Source organism: Belonocnema kinseyi, chromosome 3 (genome assembly GCF_010883055.1).
Source record: "Belonocnema kinseyi isolate 2016_QV_RU_SX_M_011 chromosome 3, B_treatae_v1, whole genome shotgun sequence".
NCBI classification, from domain to species: Eukaryota; Metazoa; Arthropoda; class Insecta; order Hymenoptera; family Cynipidae; genus Belonocnema; species Belonocnema kinseyi.
In genome coordinates this window covers 44856404-44859067 of record NC_046659.1, presented here as the reverse complement: position 1 = coordinate 44859067, position 2664 = coordinate 44856404, and positions in this window count along the sequence as shown.

Sequence of the window (2664 nt, the reverse complement as noted above, 5' to 3'; positions counted from 1 at the left end):
AGAGCTCCAAGGAGATTATGTTGAAAAATAAAAAAAAATTTACCCAAAAAAAATTGTTTTTATACTTTATTCTAAGGACTTATTGAACTACCCTCGTATTTCACTAAGAGTTGAGCTACTTTGTAAAAAAATACGCTTTTTAACAAGGTTTTTAAATTATGATTGAAAATTTAACTATTTGGTTGAAAGTTTAACTCTTTCATTGAAAACTCATATTTTTCGCTTAAAAATTTCAACTTTTTGTAGATAATTCGTCTTTTTTACTTTAAAATTAAATAAATTCTTTAAAAATTCATGTATTTTGTTTAAGATTTGTCTTTTTTTGTAGATTATCAATTTTCTTGGTCGAAAATTCATCTGATTGATCGAAAATTTAACAACTTTGTTCAAAATTAATTTTTTCTTTAAAAAATTATTTATCTTCATCTGAAAATGTAACTTTTATATGATTAATTAAAAATTAATCGTTTATATTGGTTAAGTTGGAAAATCGTTTGCTTTTTTTGTATAGAACATTAATCTTCTTGGTCATAAATTCACCTTTTACCTTGAAAATTTAACAATTTTGTTGAAAATTCTTTTTTTTTTCTTGTTCAATTCAATTTTTAGCACAGTTTTTATCTGGAAATTGTACTATTCCATTTTTGTTTGAAACTTCATCCTGTACATTTTATTAGTTAAAACACCAATTATTTGATAGAAAATTAATTTATTTTGTTGAAAAGTAAACTTTTGGGTTGAAAATTGATTTGTTGTGTTAATTAGATTTTTTTCCTAAAATTAAAAAACTGCGAAATAAAAAAAGTGCCTTAAAATCGTCCTGATTTCTTTTTTTTTTTAATTTTTAAAATCTTTTCAATTACTCACTTAAAATTAATTTTTCAAACTAAACAATTATTTTCAATTTTCTTAGCAATCACAACAATTTTTGTTATTCTTTTTTAATATTTTATAATTTTCAAAATGTTTTTTTTTAAATCTGCAAAAATCTACATCGTGTTTCAAATTATTTCAAATAATTTCAAGTTTTAAATTAATTTTGAATATTATTCTAAATTAAAATTGTAGCGTTCTAACTTAAAATTTAGCTCATTACAATTTTAACAAATCAAGGGTTTTTATTTCTAACCACTCTGTTCAACTTTGTATTGTTTTTAATTGTTGTTTTTAATGGCTTGTCCCAGATCTGAATTATATTTTTTTTCCAAAAAATCTCTGATCCAATTCAGAAATACATACAATTGCTTTGAAAAAAATTTTTAATTCAGAAATATTTCATTTAAACGCTCAATAATTCATACGTATAATACACAAACTTTTAACACCTTTTAATTTTACAATTTTTTAAATTAAATTATTTTAAAATACGAAGTAACCGTTTAAAAATTTTTATGACTTTAACATTTTAGAGATATCTGGTTAAAAAATACAAATTACGCTATTATTTTTAAGGTTCAAAATTAAGGTTCGCCAATTGAAAATGTTACAAATTAACTTACTATCAAAATAATTGAATTTTCAACTAAAAAAAAGAGAATAACAAATTTCCAACAAAATAATTACATTTTCTACTAAAATGATAAATCTTCAACAATAAAAGAAGTTTTAATTTTTGATTAAAAACTGTTGAACTCATCCAAAAAGATATTAATTTTACACAAGAGTTGACTTTTTAGTCAATAAGGATTCTTTATAAATTGTTGAAATTTCAAGGCCAAAAAGATGATTTTTTTACAAAACAGTGTAAACTTATTTTTAAACGGAATAGTTTAAGGACTTCTGGTTAAAAAATATAAACTTACTTCCAATGCTTTATTCAACTTTCAACTTTCAATTCGTTTATTTTAATTCGCTTTATATGATTAATTTTTACATTTTTATTTATAAATCCAAACTCAAAGGTCTTATTTACGAAGTGACAATTTTAAAAATCGAACGGTGTAATGAAACAGTTTCATTTTCAACTAAAAAAAAAACAAAGTTTCAACCAAATCCTTAAATTTTTAACGAAGGAGATGATTTTTCATTTAAAATTATGAATCTTCATAAAAAAAGGCTTACATTTTTTATTAAAAACTGTTGAACTCATCCAAAAAGAATAAAATTTCACAAAGCACCCCGATATTGTTTTTCATTTATATAATATATGAAATGCTTGTATTTATTTTTCATTCGTGAGAGGCGAGAGGACTCACGCTCAGAAAGCACCCCGATTTTTTAATGTATATTTTATATAAAATGTTTTTATTTATTTTCGGTTTGTGAGAGGCGATGGGACTCACGGCCAGAAAGCACCCCGATTTTGTTTTCAAGTATGCATTCTATAAAATGATTTTATTTATTGTTAGTTTGTTAGAGGCGAGGGAAACTTCTTTTTATTTTTTTATTTCCAAATTTTTGTGTAAGTCATTTTCGGTGGTAAAGAATTTAAACCAATTTTTTTCTTGACTTAAAAGTCAACTATTTGGTAAAAAATTTACTATTTTGGATGACTTCAACTGCTTTTGATAAAAAAAAACTTTTATCTTTTTTTTGAGAATTCATTATTTCAGTTAAAGACTCAAAATTCAACTGTTTTGTGAAAAAATTTTCTTTTTGGATGAGTTCAACAGTTTTTAATAAAAAATGTAAGCCTTTTTTTATGAAGATTCATAATTTTAAATG